We start from the raw sequence: 16,810 nt of genomic DNA, 5'->3' as shown, positions 1-16,810 counted from the left end.
CCTCTAAAGAAGCGATTATGAGAGAAGCTCCAATCCTTAGAAAATTTCAAGGAATTCTCTTTGAAGATGGAAGTCTTGCTCTTCCAAAGTTTCTGAGAGTTTGAAGTTGGTGGAGATACCTGGGTGCCCCAGAATGTGCCATTTCTGCAGTTGGAGCAGCTAATTTCACACATAAACTGCATTTTTTCTTTTTGCAATAACTCATGTAAAACCCACTTACTTACATCACTTCTGCACTAGTCCTTATGCCAAGAAGTAGAAACAAAGTTGAGATGCAGTACTTGCCTTTACAAAATTCAGGCTCTTCAAGTGAGAAGGTGGAGACAGACAAATAAATAAGTAAAGCACTATACAGTACTAAATGCTGTGGTAAAAGCCTGGATAAAATAGAGGAAGACCACAGGAGGAAGGGAGGGGTTACCTTTGTCTGAGAGATTTAAGGACAGTTTCAGAGAGGTAGTGACAGTTTAGTTTGATTCTGGATGATGAACAAGAGATTTGCAGGTGTTTGTGGGGCTGTGGGGTGGAAGTGTAATCCAGGGTGGGACAGTGTGTGCCATGGCGCATAGCTATGCTCTAGCAGACATAGCAAGTTGCTGGTTTGACACCGTGAACACAGCTCTTTGTAAAGTGAAGCTACAGAAAATTGCAGCTTGTCTACCCTTTATCGTACATTGGGATAGATATCACTTGGCTCCTGCATCTTTTGGCTTTTAATGGGGCTAATTCATCAATCAACTATGTTTGAAAACACAAACTCTGTTTAAGCATATCGGTGTTCGAATCTGCTTATTAACCAGATAATGTTGGTCAAACACTTAGCACGCACAGTACCTGGGATGCAGTAAGTATTCAATAAACATTAGTTATCATTATCATCATCATTATTAAGCATCCATTATGTCACAAGCACTTTTCTGGGCACTTTGAGGGTAAAACACATAGAATAAGATATGACCCTATCTGGGCCTGGTCCCATGGCCAAGTGGTTAAGTTCACGCACTCTGCTTCAGTGGCCCAGAGTTCTGCCGGTTCGGATCCTGGGTGCAGACCTAGCACCGCTCATCAGGCCATGCTGAGGCAGCGTCCCACATAACAGAGCCAGAAGGACCCACAACTAGAACATACAACTATATATTGGGGGGCTTTGGGGAGAAGAAGAAGAAGAAAAAAAGATTGGAAACAGATGTTAGCTGAGGAGGCAATCTTTAAGGAAAAAAAAAGAAAAAGTTATGGTCTTATCTTAGAGGATCTAGATGGTTTTGTTGGGGAGGCAAGGCATAAGTGCAAGAATTAGTGTAAAGAGAAAATTATATATATTAATTAGTACTATGTGCTGATGTATACATAGTGATACAAGAAACTAGAACAGTTTATTTTAGAGCATTAATACGAAATATGTTAAAATTTAAAAAATGTATAAAAGGAGGAAGAGTAAAGAAATAAGCTGAATTCATCAAAGGAAATTGGAACTTGAGTTGAGTTCTGAAAAATGGGCTAAGCAAGGGAATCTCAGGAAAACAAGACCCAGAACATAGAATCTGTTGGCACCAGCAAGACAAAGAGGTGAAAGTAAACACACCATTTTCTGCCTGTAATAGTTACATTTGCTTGCAGGAGCATAAGACTCATGTTGGGCGTGGGTTGAACATAATTGGATGTGGTCAGCTTCTGGAGAACATGATGAACTCTGAAAAAATTTATCTGGCTTTAGTACTAACAGATACAGGAAATCTTTAGTTAAATTTTGTCTTTCCACTTCCCCTTTTAATTGCAATGGCACAAATCTCTGAAAGAATTGACAAAATGAATACTCTGAATTGAGACAATTCCTTTTACCTATCTATCTTTCGTTCCCTAATTAAGTCACTGCTAAATAAATATGAAATAAAAATATTGCATGAGTTTCTCCTCCAATTTTAGAATATCCTATAAACCTATTTGTTGTTCTGTATTCAGATCATTGAAAAGTTAGGCAAGATTGGAAATAAGAAGCTTTTCCTCAGCTCCGAGTGTTCTTTCTTAATAAAAACAAACAAATGTGGTTTCAGTGCTGGTTGCGGAGGAGGAAGCTCTGTGGGGGACTGGGGAAAACTCAGAACCTTGGTTTTTTTTCTCGCTTAAAAGTGCACCCCTTGGGGGCCAGCCCTGTGGTGCAGCTAAGTTCGCACCTTCCGCTTCGGCGGCCCAGGGTTCGCCAGTCTGGATTCGGGGTGCAGACCTACACACGGTTTGTCAAGCCATGCTGTGGCAGGCGTCCTACACATAAAGTAGAGGAAGATGGTCACAAATGTTAGCTCAGGGCCAGTCTTCCTCAGCAAAAAGAGGAGGATTGGTGGAGGATTGGTGGCAGATGTTAGCTCAGGGCTAATCTTCCTCACAAAAAAACCAAAAAACAAACAACAAAAAAGTGCACCCCTCCAAAATATTTATTAATAAGAAATCAAGCTTCATCCTTCATCTTCTATTTTAAAAGTTGCCTTATAACACTTGCTTCTCTTGACAAAAAATCTAGCTGATTTACTCCATGTGTGACATATCTTTTGAGCAGTCTTTCTGGAAATAGGAATGGAACTGTATTAATCAATTTATTCTTTCTGGTCCAGTTTCTCTCAGGATCATGGGCACATATTTCTGAGAATGTTGATATGAATTAAGGGCACAATTTATATCCATAAATTACAAAGTATCATACTGACCCACACAGCAGCTAGAAGTAATGTGCCCTATCTCAACTAACTAAACCCTGATAGTGTTCTCTGAAAGAGAGAACATCGTGGTAGGTCAAATTCAAACAGATTCAGATTTGCCAAGACAGTTAATGCCTATGATTTGAATCAGCTACAAGTCTTCTAGCAAACTTTTGTTTGAATTAGTTTCCCATTCAGTAACAAATATTAATCGCAACTTTACACCCTCTGATTTAAGCATCCCTGAGAAGTCGATGGACTTAGATGCCTCCTATCACATTTTAAATGTTCTTTTAAATATTCAAATTATATAATTAGGCCTAATTATGCAATACATTGTATTTGAATACAAAATCATAATACAGTTTTGGCCTCATTGTCATCTTACAGCATTTGCCTTATTATGCTGTGGCATTTTGAGTATTTTTGATCGAACAGTATAAATGGAACAGGTTTTGCATACTGAGCATCTTAAAACCCACTTTAAAGAGATTTACTATCAATGCACATTTTCTGTTCAGCTGGAAAAATAAGAACTTTGTAGTGTGTATTATGAAATGTTAAATATTAATACTATTTAAAGTTAATGGTATGCCAAAGAAAAGGGCTAATAATACATTATACAATTAAATGCCTATCATATTAGCTCATCTATTAACAAAATAAAATAGATTCAAACAGAAGGGTTCTGATTTGTAGTTTTTTAGCAAGCGTTGCCCATGTGTAAAAGCTAAATTATTTATTCAATTTTTGAAGTGCTGGATACATCAGTTTGTAATTATTTGCATTATATCTGAATGCTTTGTCTTGTGTCCCTGATCCAACAAAAACAGTTTTCTCTTCCTGTATGAAGGCATTTTCTTCTGCACATATGTCACTAACAATGACCAAAAACATCAACCAAAAACCACCTTCCCCTGGGTCTAGAGAGTCATTAGGGATTTCTGGACTCCCTGGAGTCACCAAAGATCTTACCCCTACCCCGTCAGACCCTTTGCTGGACTGTATTTTTTATCACACTTTAAGCCGGTTGTGAGGTAGATAGTTCTACAGCATTATCCTGACCCTCCCACTAGTGTAAGGTTAAATCTGTCCTATTTCATACTTTGTGATAATTTTACATATCTTCGTCCATAGATGCTTGTATACCATCATACGCTTGGATATAAGGATAGCTTTTTCTTTTCTTTTCAGTGTTGGTAGCTTAAAATACCTTGAAAGCATGTGTTTTGCTCCTAACACATTTTAAAGCTCGTATATTAATGGAATGCTGAGGACATGTGAGGGCCTATGCTGTGCTGAGGAAGCTAACCAACTTAACTGGGATGCAATTACTCCTTCCTGGACCCATCATTTACACCAAAGTTTACGTACATCATCTCCCAAAGCAATTACTGCATGTTTAAAAAAATCCTCCAAATCCTGTGAAATTAATTTACCAAGAGAGTTATAAGCATATTCGAGGACTGCTTGGAAGCAAGAGCATTGCTTGAGTGAAGTCTGACATCTCTCCACTCTCCAGTCTCCACGGCACGACATCCATTGTCTTAACTGTAAAAGTTCATTTACTCACTGTAGAGAGCATTTTGCTTCTGAACACAGCAATAGTGTACCAGATTTACGCAGGGGAGCATCCTCTTCCTCCATCCCGTTCATGTGCCCTGGGTGGGACTCTCCTCTACTACCTTCCAGTATGGAGCATGAGACCCTCGCCTAAGCCAATCAGGCCGTCCTATTTCCTTAGCCACAGTGGTTGGCTCAGGGACATTGATTAATAACCAGTTTTGGTCATTGGTAACCTTCTTGGGGAAAGCAATTTCTAATGAACTAGAAACAGGGATCGTGTTGACCCGGAGACAATGCAGCCATTTTACCACCACGTGAAGCCTGAGAATGCGGCTAAGATGGAAGAGAGCAGGGATGGAAGATCAAGGGAAATTAGGTCAAAATGAAACTGTTTAAGCATCAGAACTTAGGTATGCTTGAATTTGGATTATTTCCTGAATTTTCCAGTTCCATGATGAAAAATTCTTTTGTTGTTTAAGACAATTTGGGTTGGTTTTTTGTCCCTTGAATCAAGAGTCCTAACTGATTCACTTGTACTTTTTATTTACTATTCTGTTTCCTTAATGGTGCTGAGTTTTTTAGAAGCTGCATTCTCATATATTGAAAGACCAAATATGTCAATATATGAAAAAGTCAACATTTCATTATAGTCCCCACTGAAGGGGATAATATTTTAGCTGATACAAGAAATGGATTGATAGCATGTTAAAAGTCAAGAGACAACTTAAATTGGATATTGAGATCTCATGCAGATGTTGGGCTTCATCTATTTTTTCAGGGTCTGTCTAAAAATGTGCTGTAGGGAAAAATAAGTCTCATCATCCTGAGCCCAAACTAAGTGAAAGTAAAGTAGGAAGACTGTGGTTAGACATATCACTTTAGTTTTTCTCTGTTTCAGGTGACTTGCTTTTATCTCCCAATTAGTTCTATCCACAGTTAGATGACAGCTTTATAGAGAGAAAGATGGTGAATATGGTCATCAGCTGTAGTCATTAACTGGGATGGCAGATTTCTTATAGGGAAGATTATTTTGGACTTCTTGCCATTCCAATGGGAATCAATTCAATACATGGTTTGCGCAATGAACAAAAGTCAATCAAAACAGTCGAATCATGCCTTACTTGACCAAGGGGGGAATTCACTTAGTGGGTAAAACAGGGCTAGTCTTGGTAAAGTTGTTAAGTAAAATGTGTTTTTTTCATCAAACTCATTGTTAGAGTCAAGGCTTTTTTTTGCTCTTCAGCTTCCTTGGACTTCTCCTGAGCTCTTTGTTCTTTATCATATACTCTTCCTTTCTTCTGACTCTTCCAAAATTTCGTTTTCTTTGCTGTATTCCCTTGAAAGTAGGCTATGCTATATGCTATCCTGCTGCATAAACAATTTTGTGCTCATATGATACTTGCTAATGTGTAAAGCTCATAGGATATTTGCATTACAATAGTCCAATTTTATTAATTCAATACCATAACCAAGAAAAAGAAAATATGTGGTGGGTGTTTAAAAAAATAATGCCTATGCCATACATCACTAACGAATCATAGAACTTGTTCTCTTATTTAGGACAATGCTTCAGTATCCTTCTTAACACGACCATCTAATCAACCACTATCAATTGTATTTTGTATGAGGTGAAGTTATTTGCATTAGCTAGATGATTTGATTTTCTAATTGTGCCATTTCAGGCACAGTGAAATAATGGTGAGAAATTATTTTGTATATAAAGAATTTCCTTCATTGGCACATAAGCATCCACCTACAGTGCCATCAAATCAAGTCAGTCCACGAGTATTTTAAACATAGCTAAATAAGAGATATAGATTTGGGTGTTACTGAACAGTGCTTTTTATACTGTCATTTGAATATGGATGTACTCAGTGACCTAAGTGAGTTTATATTCCACTTCCTCCAGTTGAAATTATTTATAAAATAATTCATGGCACCTCTTTGTCAAAATAACACATTCCATCCAAAGAAGGCTAAAACAAGTACTCCAGTCCCTGCTCCCTTTTCCTTCCCCCTGCCCCTCAGAATAAGACTATTCATGTGGAAAACAAAATACAGGCACTATTAGAACAGTATCATCCCTTATTTACTTCACAAAACAGAATACAATATGGGTTGCTGTGAAATACAAATGAACTGTAATCCTCATCAGGTTTGGAAATAATGGATTCAGGCTAACATATCCAGAAGAAATATGAAGGCAGTATTCTAAATTTCCTATTCTTTCCCAAATGAGTTTGCACAAAATGTGTCGCTAAGAAGAGTAATGTGCCCATCACATAGTGAAATTTCCCACTTGCAAAATGAAAATGAAAAGTCTGCATTTTAGGATGGCGTATTTAAACACATGCACCATGCTGTTTGTACAGTGGGGAAAAGAAAGCTCCCCCTACTGGAGCATAAAAAAGCCTCTCGCTTTCCTGCACCCCATGGCTCCGTCATATGCAGGAAGGCACAGAAACATACAGTCTTCCCATTATCCCACACAGAATCCTCGTTGTCTCATCAAAACATTACATTTTCCTCATTTCAGTTAATTAAAGGACAGCTGGACATTTCGTTACTGTACCAGTCTCAGCTCTGTCTAGTCAAAATGGAGCATGTAAAGGTCTTGGTCCCAAAGACACTTTTACCCGAGACAGTTTTAAAATCCGTGCCTCTCATGGAGAAATTTTAGAAAGAAAGAAAAATAATCTTTAAAGTGTGTATATATGTGTGCCTGTGTACGGTTTCAACAATATTCAAGTACATATACATATAAGGAGAGCAAAACTTAACATGGAAGAATTTTAATATATACATACATATATATGTATATGTATATATATAGAGAGAGATGACAAATATGTGTGTACACACACACACACATAAATATATAGAGAAAGAAAGAGACAACACCAGGCACACACATGTACATACTTTAAAGATTATTTTTATTTCTTTTTCCTATGTGTGTGTGTGTGTGTGTGTGTGAAGGAAGGGATGAAAAAAAGAGTCACGCGGTTGGTGAATTGTCACTAATGGTTGGATATCAGCATTTAGTGCCAAATCTCTAGACATATGAAACTCAATATATACATATTTATTTTACTCTGTCTTCATAAAAAGCTAATATAGATGTGAGAAGTTTAGACGTTTAGAGGCATAGCCAAACTAAAGATAAAAATATTTTTTTCCATGACAATATAGGAGGCTACATGTTTTATCAAGAGGGCAGAGGGATTCATACTGAAAAAGATTCTATTGAAAGTTTTCCTCTAAAGAATTTCTAAGCTTTCATAGTCGAAGCACTTGCTCTCTGCAGAATAAACATCTACAGTTAACCAAAGTTAAAAGATATTTCTACCAATTCTAGCAGGATGGGAGCACAGCCGAAGGGGACACTAAACATGTTCCCTGTATCTTTGCACAGTTTTAGTGTTACTTTGGGGACACTCCCCTCTCATTGTGATCAGGTGTGCAGCCTTTATCCGCAGAGAGATAACAGACAATTGGAACAATTCTTGCCTTTGAAATAGGTTCAATTATAGTTGACCATTTTCAAGATGAGACCCCTATTTTCATCCTTTTCTTTTTTGAAATAAAACCTGGGGATTGTGGCTCTTCAGAGTCAGCAAATTAATAATGCACTTGAACTCTCTCTCCCCACTGGACTAAGTAAAGGACCTGCTTCTAAAGCAGCCTGAGACTCTCGACAATAAAGTTCTCTGGGCTTTACTTTAGGCATTGGAAACTTGGTCTGCGAGGTTCCCACTTCCTGGAAATCTGAGCCATCACACTCACATTGTTTTGAAAACTACACTGATTGGATTTCTGACCAGATGACTGCAGACTCTAAAGTGTTTGTGAGGGTGAGGGGAGTATCTGTGCTCCTGCACATGTGTGGCTGTAGAGATCGTGCAGAGAAGATGTTTTTTGCCCCTTTTCTTGTCTCCTTTAATAGGTTCAGGTGGAAGAATTTTCAGAAAGATGTGTTCTGGTATGACCGTATAGCCTAGAAACTATCCTTGGTTAGAACTTCCACTGTTTATGCAGATTTTAAAGAAAATAATATAGACAGTCACAGGGCAAAAATAATCCAAATATTTTCTTTCTCCTCTCAATCCTGATTTTATTAGACATAAAATATAAGAGATATAACTTTTTCTAGAAGTGGACAAAATAGGATTATGATCTGCAGTGAAGGGGGGAAATATATAAATCAGATTTGCCACTATTTTCCAACAACTGGAACTGGGTTACCTTTATAAAGGAAGAGCGCACCTCTAAACCCACTATGCTAGGTATGTTGGAACCCATAAAATTTCCAATTACTGCTTCAGAATTTATTGTGCACATATGGAAAATAATACTTGTAAAACAGAAAGGGGTTTGTGCCTTGTGCTGTCAATACTGTGAAGGATGGGGTGATTATAAAGCAAATTAACAATACTTTTAAATGTGCATTCACTTATCTTTCCAATTAAATCCTTGTTAAACAACTGCACAGACAGTAATGGCGCTTCTGCAAAGCACTGATCAAGACAGTTTTATTGTAATTTTTACTCTGTAACAATTAATCAAGTAGGCATTTTCTTTATTATTAAATTATTTAGTTAATAAATATTCTCAATTGGCTAAGATATTTGGAGTTTACATGTTATTTTTGATTTTCCTACAGTGGAACATATTTGGGAGTATTTCCATTTTCAAGCAGAGGGACCATTAAGGGATGTGATTTTATAAATTTCTTTTCTCTAGAAGAATAACTGTGAACAACGGAAGTCCTTGAAACTTTAAACCATTCAAAAACCCTATTTCAACCATTTTATTTTGTAAGGGATGCAAACATATTGCTCTTAGCAGATAAGAAATGAGAGTTTTTGCTTTAAGGCATCTTTCTGTTGGGGTGAGCACTAAAATTAGCATTTTAAAAGTTCATTAATATCAGTTACAGACTTTTGAGTCATGAAGCTGCATTGTAGTTAGCATTTCCTATTCTCATCCTAGTGAAATGAAAGGTACCTAAATATTGTTTCTTCTATAAACATGCAAGGTGGTACAAATTAAGAAACAGAGAAATATCTAGAAGTATTTTTTCCATTTTTGTAATTTGGAAATTTGAATTTATCTAGCTAGTATACTTCGTTTTTTAAAGTGCTTCAAATGGTTCTGTATACAGCCTTTTGCATTTCAGTTGTATTTTGCACATCTTTTCAAAATGTTTAACTGGGAGGAATTCCTAGGAAACTAGATTAGGAGTGATGGCAGTAATCTCAAAAATTACACCTAGCTTTATGATTCAAGAGGGCTATATTAACTCAGAAGTAAGAATAGACATATGAAAGATACATTTTCTTGAGTCATAAAAAGAAAATTTCAGGCAACGCTAGCTTTATAGTTGTCTAAGTGGTGTGATTTGAGGTGAGTCAGCATTGCTTGTTGAAAATGCCTTATGTGGAAACTTGCTGTCCTCGCTATCAGCCAGATTACTGGAGACCCCTTACATTATGCTTCCCTGGAGAAGTAGAGAGCCTCAACTAGTCTACTCAGCTTAACAGACTGTCACTTTGGAAAGTCTGAGCATATTCATGGGAGATGGGGATGATAAAGTTCAGTAGAAGGTAAGGAGAAAGGGAGAGGGGGAGAAAGAATGGAGGAGATGGGTGCTTTAGGTATGAGTATGGAGAAAGTGGGTGCATTAAGACTCGACATCTTAGAGGTGTTAGGGGTGAGGGAAGGGTGACCTGAAGGATCCAAAGGCACACTTGGTCCCTCTCTGTTTTGATTGATGATTGACTCAGTTTAAGTCAGGTAGCTCTCTGGGGGTGGAAGTGTAATGCTCATGCCAAGGCACACACTTCTCCTGGCTGAGTATTTGGCAAGCAGGAATAAGAGGTTCTGGCAGGTATAACTTTATTGAGGGCCTCTAAGGTGCTTGGTACGTGATGGAATAGTGAAGAATCCAGGGGTAACGGGGACGTACATCTCATCTTTCAACATCTAATAGCTGGGAAGGAGAGAGAGATATGATGTGAAATAGACTAAAATCAGTGTTGAACCGCAGGTACAAAATGCTATGAGAGCACAGTGGAAGAAGAAGCTAAATTCTGTTGAAATTTATTCAAGATACCAGGAGATTTGTCTTAAGGAAGTTAATTTACCAGTCAGTAAAACAAATGATGCTGTGACTCTTGTTCAAAAAGACAGATGGGCTCTTCCTTCAGTTGGGACCAATCAAATAATACTATTCTTGCAATACATACTGCAGCCCCTATGGCTGATGGGACATTGAATTCCAACATCCTGAGGACAGAAAAGTAAGTGAACCTCTTATGGTTGTCAGAACATGAAAGGAATGGATTAACAAGAAGGGACAGCAGGGCATTCACTCAGAAAAAATGTAGCAGGGAGTGAGGAGACCACAAAAAAGACAAACGATCTGGAGAAATATAAGAGATGAGGAGGTGGAGAAACAGCAAGAAAGACTGCTATTTAAGTAAAATTATTCCAATGAGCCTTTTAGAATCTCGTGGACATTATGTTAAGCAGACTATTGGACAACTTGCTCTCTAGATGGAAACCAGGCATTAGAAGACAATCGCTGGGCTTTAAATTCAGGTTGTCTCTAGATTAAATAGACATAGCACCTTCTCGAAATATTACCTGAACGAAAAAAATGCAAGGTTTAGGAATTCATTTAAACTCACAGGGACTTTTGTTCATCTATAAAGTGGATAGCTTTCTTATAAAGATCTAGTGAGACAGCACCTAATACTGCTTTAGAGAACTCAAGTACTGACATTTTCTTGGCATATTCTAAGGAGTAATGCCATTCTCTTAAAAAGGATTTACCAATTCTAAAAAATAAAATATATCTTTCTTTTCTTATTTCAAAAGAAAAAATGTTAGTGACATCAACAACGTGGCAGAGGGGCTGGCCCCATCACCGAGTGGTTAAGTTCACGTGCTCTGCTTAGGCAGACCAGGGTTTTGCCAGTTCAGATCCTGGGCAGAGACCTAGCACCAGTCATCAAGTCATGCTGAGGCAACTTCCCACATAGCAGAGCCAGTAGGATCTACAACTAGAATATACAACTATGTACTGGGGGGCTTTGTGGAGAAGGAGAAAAAAAAGAAGATGGGCAATAGATGTTAGCTCAGGTGACAATCTTTAAAAGAAAAACATGGTAGAGTGAGCTGTTCCCTTTATCTCTCCCACTTTGAACCATAACTTACTGGACACTCATCGATGAATGGAGGATACCCACACAGCACAACAGGATGCCATGCCTCAGAAACCCAAGTAGGTACCCATCGGAAGGTGGATGGACTGGGCCTCTGGGAAGTAGTGGAGCCAGGTGAGCACTCCCTGACCCTTCCCTGGTAGCCCTCTGCATGCATGTGAATGCTTTCCTGGCAGGGAGCACCCATAGCACCACTGTGGTGCCACAAGTGGGAACACACCTGGGTGCAATGGTAAGAAGAGGTGGAAGCAGCCCCAAGCCCCCAAGCAAACAATTTCCTGGCTTGTGGGAGAGCTCACCTTGCCACTGTGGTCCAAATGAGTGGCCCAGTCTCAGACCCTGTGAAGAAGCCGCACCCTCCAAGCACAGCAGCTGGTGTGACCCTAAGAAGAGGCAGCAGCTGATCTGCACACATGCATGAATGCTTTCTTGGTTGGTGAGAATGCCCTTAGTACTGCTGCAGCCCCACAAGTGGGAACGTGCATTGGCACAACTATAAGAAGAAGTGGCAGCAGCTCTGAGCCCACCTGAAAATGCTTTCCTGGACAGTGAGACCAGCTACTGTATCCCCAGAACTTCTAGCAGACAGAGTGGGATTGGAAAAACAGCTCCTGTTTCCCCCTAGTGGTAGCAGATGAGATCTGTAACCTGATAATACCACAGAAGTGCCAGCAAAACACGTTTGTGTCTATCAAACATGAGAAACTGCAGCAACAATTCAGAGCAGAAGGAAAATGACAAGTCTTCAAAATCTAACCCTGAAGTCACAGAAATTTACAATCTAAATGGCAGAGAATTCAAAATAGCTGTCATAAGGAAATTCTATGAGTTACAAGAAAACTCAGAAAGACAGTTCAATGAGCTCAGGAATAAGATTAATGAGAAGAAGGAATACTTCTTTAAAGAGATTGAAACTATAAAAAACCCCAGAAATTCCAGAGATGAAGAACACACTTAATGAGATAAAAAATAATCTAGAGTCCTTAAAAAATAGAGCTGACATTATGGAGAAAAGAATTAGTGGTTTACAGAATAGAAATATAGAAATGCTTCATGCAGAGAAGTGAAAACTAAGAAGTTTTTGAAAAGGAGGAATTCTGTGAGAAATATTCAACTCAATTATGAAAAGCAATGCGAGGGATATAGGTATTCCAGAGGGAAAAGAGAGGAGGAAAGGAGCAGAGAGCTTGTTCAAAGCAATGATAGCTGAGAACTTCCCAAACCTGAGTAAGGAAGTAGATTTACAGGTATGTGAAGCCAATAGAAATCCTAATTACATCAATGCCAAAAGACCTTATCCAAGGCATATAATAGTAAAACTGGCAAAAGTCAATGACAAAGAAAAAATATTAAGAGTAGCAAGGCAGAAGAAAATAACCTACAAAGGCACCCCTATCAGGCTTTCAGAGGACTTCTTGGTAGAAACATTACAGGCTAGAAGAGAATAGCATGATATTTTCAAAATACTTAAAGACAAAAACTTTCAGTCAAGAATACTCTACCCAGCAAGGCCATCCTTCAGATACGATGGAGAAATAAAAGCTTTCCCAGTTAAACAAAACTTGAGAGAGTTCATTGCCACTAGACGTCTCCTACAAGAAATAATCAAGGTTGCCCTCATACCTGAAACAAAAATGCAAAGGTCTAGAAAGCTTTGAGCAAGGATAAAAATAGGCAGACAAAATAAGAGAACTGCAGCTCTCTTTGAGAACAGGATAGCAAAAAATTAATTATAACTTAAAAGATAAAGGGAAGGAAAGAATCAAAAGTAACTATAAACACTTCAACTTAGTCACAAACTCATAACACAAAACAGTATATTTTGTGACAACAATAAATCAGAAGGGGAATAGGAAAGGATGGAACCTGCTTAGGCTAAAGGAGATAAGATGCTATCAGAAAATGGACTGTCATCTATGAGATCTTTTATACAAACCTCACAGTAACCACTAAACAAAAAATCAGAGCAGAGCCACAATTCATAAAAATAGAGAAAACTGAGAAAACCACCAAAGTGAAATTGCAGTCAAAAATACAAAGGAAGCAATACAATGAAAATAGAAAAAAAAAAAACCAGAAAAGAAGAGACAAAATGGCAGTATTAAACCTTCATATATCAATAATCACTCTAAATGTAAAAAGATTGAATTCTCCAATCAAAAGGCACAAAGTAGCTGGATGGATTAAAAAACAAGACCCAACAATATGCTGCCTCCCGGAAACACATCTCAGCTCTAAAGACAAACACCAGCTCAGAGTGAAGAGATGGAAGACAATACTCCAAGCAAATGGCAAACAAAAGAAAGCAGTTGTTGCCATACTTATATCAGACAAAGAAGACTTCAAGATAAAAAATAATGAGAGACTAAGAGGGACAGTATATAATGATAAAAGGACTTTCCACCAACAGGACATAATACTTATGAATATATATGCACCTAACACAGGAGCACCAAAGTATATAAAGCAACTATTAACAAACCTAAAGGGAGAAATTAACAGCAACACAACAATAATAGGGGACCTTAACACCTCACTTACACCAATGGCTAGATCATCCAGACAGAAAGTCAACAAGGAAATAGTGGATTTAAATGAAACACTTGATCAGACAGACTTAATAGCTATATATAGAGCATTCCATCCCCAAATAACAGAATACACATTCTTCTCAAGTGCACATGAAACATTTTCAAGGATAGACCATATGTTGGGAAACAAAGCAAGACTCAATAAATTTAAGAAGATTGAAATCATATCAAACATCTTTTCCAACCACAATGCTATGAAACTAGCAATCAACTACAAGAAAAAAGCTGGGAAATTCACAAAAATGTGGAGACCAAACAACATGCTACTGAACAACCATTGGATTAATGAAGAAATCAAAGGAGAAATTAAAAAATACCTGGAGACAAATGGAAATGAAAATACAACATATCAACTCTTAAGGGATGCAGCAAAAGCGGTCCTAAGAGGGAAATTCATAGCAATACAGGCCCACCTCAACAAACAAGAAAAATCTCAAATAAGTAATCCTAAACTACACCCAACAGAACCAGAAAAGCCCAAAGTCAGCAGAAGGAGGGAAATAATAAAAATTAGAGCAGAAATAAATGAGATAGAGACTAAAAAAGAAAAAAAAACAGTAGAAAGGATCAATAAAACTAAGAGCTGGCTCTTTGAGAAGATAAGCAAAATTGAAAAACCCTTAGCCAGGTTTACTAAGAAAAAAGACAGAAGTCTCAAATAAATAAAATTAGAGATGAAAGAGGAGAAATTACAATGGATACTGCAGAAATACAAACGATTATAAGAGAATACTGTGAAAAACTATATGTCCATAAATTGGATAACCTACAAGAAATGGATAAATTCTTAGACTCATAGAACCTCCCAAAACTGAATCCAGAAGAAATAGAGAATCTGAACAGACCAATCACAAGGAAAGAGATCGAAACAGAATCAAAAAACCTCCCAAAAAACAAAAGTCCAGGACCAGATGGCTTCTCTAGAGAATTCTACCAAACATTCAGAAAAGATTTAATACCTATCCTTCTCAAACTATTCCAAAAAATTTAAGGAGATGGAACACTTCCTAACGCATTCTCCTAGGCCACATTACCCTGAGACCAAACCAGACAAGGACAGCACAAAGAAGGAAAATTACAGGTCAATATTGCTGATGAACATAGATGCAAAAATCCTCAACAAAGTATTGGCAGACCAAATACAGCAATACATTAAAAGGATCATACACCATGATCAAATGGAATTTATACCAGGGTTTCAGGGATGGTTTAACACATGCATATCAATCAATGTGATACACCACATTAACAAAATGAGGAATAACAATCACATGATCATCTCAATAGATGCAGAGAAAGAATTAGACAAGATCAAGCATCCATTTATGATAAAAACTGAATAAAATGAGTACAGAAGGAAAGTATCTCAACATAATAAAGGCCATATATGACAAATCCAAACCCAACATCATATTTAACAGTGAAAAACTGAAAGCCATCCCTCTGAGAACAGGAACAAGACAAGAGTGCCCACTCCCACCATGCCTATTCAACATAGTACTGGAGGTTTGGGCCAGAGCAATTAGGCAAGAAAAAGAAATTGGAAAGGAAGAAATGAAACTCTTGCTGTTTGCAGATGACATAATTCTACATATAGAAAATCTTAAAGAATCCATCAGAAAACTATTAGAAATAATCAACAACTACAGCAAAATTGCAGGGTACAAAATCATCTTATAAAAATCAGTTGCATTTCTATATACTAGTAGTGAACTAGTGGAAAGAGAAGTCAAGAATACAATTCCGCTTACAATTGCAACAAAAAAGGATAAAATATCTAGGAATAAACTTAACCAAAGAGCTGAAAGACTTATACACTGAAAACTATAAGACATTGTTGAAAGAATTGAAGAAGAGATAATGAAATGGAAAGATATCCCATGCTCATGGATTGGAAGAATAAACATAGTTAAAATGTCTACATTACCGAAAGCAATCTACAGATTCAATGCAATCCCAATCAGAATCCCAATGACATTCTCTATGGAAATAGAACAAAGAATTCTAAAATTTATATGGAACAACAAAAGACCTTGAACAGCCAAAGCAACCCTGAGAAAAAAGAACAAAGCTGGAGGCATCACAATCCCTGACTTTAAAATATACTACAAAGCTGTAGTAATCAAAACAGCACAGCATTGACACAAAAACAGACACACAGATCAATGGAACAGAATTGAAAGCCCAGAAATAAAGCCACTCATATATGAACAGTTAATCTTTGACAAAGGAGCCAAGAACATACAATGGAGAAAGGAAAGTCTCTTCAATAAATGGTGTTGGGAAAACTGGATAGCCACATGCAAAAGAATGAAAGTAGACTATTATCTTGCACTATACACCAAAATGAACTCAAAATGGATTAAATACTTGAAAGTAAGATCTGAAACCATAAAACTCCTAGAAGAAAATATAGGCAGTATACTCTTTGACATCAATCTTAGCAGTATCTCTCTGAACACTATGTCTCCTTGAGGGTATGATGTTAAGCGAAATAAGCCAGACAGAGAAAGATAAATACTGCGTGATTTCATTCATATGTGGAAGATAAACAAACACATGGATAAAGAGAACAGATTGGTAGTTACCAGAGTGAAAGGGGGCTGGAGGGTGGGCAAAAGGGCTAAAGGGGCACATATGTATGGTGATGGATAAAATTTAGACTACGGGTGGTGAGCCTGATGTAGTCTATACAGAAATTGATAAACAATAATACACACCTGAAATTACACAA

At 37.5% G+C, this 16,810-nt stretch overlaps 1 protein-coding gene across 2 annotated transcripts in view; it reads right to left on the bottom strand.

The window, feature by feature from the left end:
• ARHGAP15 (Rho GTPase activating protein 15) overlaps positions 1-16,810 on the bottom strand; it is a 607,848-nt gene that overhangs the window by 168,355 nt on the left and 422,683 nt on the right. The window lies entirely within an intron of this gene.

Source organism: Equus przewalskii, chromosome 17 (assembly GCF_037783145.1).
Source record: "Equus przewalskii isolate Varuska chromosome 17, EquPr2, whole genome shotgun sequence".
NCBI lineage: Eukaryota > Metazoa > Chordata > Mammalia > Perissodactyla > Equidae > Equus > Equus przewalskii.
The sequence above is the reverse complement of the archived record's forward strand: the minus strand, read 5'-3'. Positions and strand labels throughout refer to the sequence as shown.